We start from the raw sequence: 251 nt of genomic DNA, 5'->3' as shown, positions 1-251 counted from the left end.
GCAGCCCGGACCCTTGGCTCGCGTCCGGCGCCGCCCGGGGGGGCCCTGCGCTGGCAGAGCGGGGCCCGGGGCCGGAGGGAAGCCGTAGCCCCCAGGCCCAGCAGCGCCCTGGGATGGGACCCCTGGCCTGCTCGGATGGGTGCCCCACTCACCCCCGGCTGCCCGCCGCCCGGGAAGGGGGCATGCGCACGGGGCGGAGCCAGGCGCAGGGTTTGCTCCTGGCCGGGGCACGGGGCCGCCCCCCGCACCTG

At 80.9% G+C, this 251-nt stretch overlaps 1 protein-coding gene across 1 annotated transcript in view; it reads right to left on the bottom strand.

The window, feature by feature from the left end:
- INPP5B (inositol polyphosphate-5-phosphatase B) overlaps nt 1-251 on the bottom strand; it is a 49,826-nt gene that overhangs the window by 41,906 nt on the left and 7,669 nt on the right. The gene's annotated exons all lie outside the window — the stretch shown is intronic.

This window comes from Gavialis gangeticus, unplaced genomic scaffold (genome assembly GCF_001723915.1).
Source record: "Gavialis gangeticus isolate Ggan-Ray unplaced genomic scaffold, GavGan_comp1, whole genome shotgun sequence".
NCBI lineage: Eukaryota > Metazoa > Chordata > Crocodylia > Gavialidae > Gavialis > Gavialis gangeticus.
The sequence above is the reverse complement of the archived record's forward strand: the minus strand, read 5'-3'. Positions and strand labels throughout refer to the sequence as shown.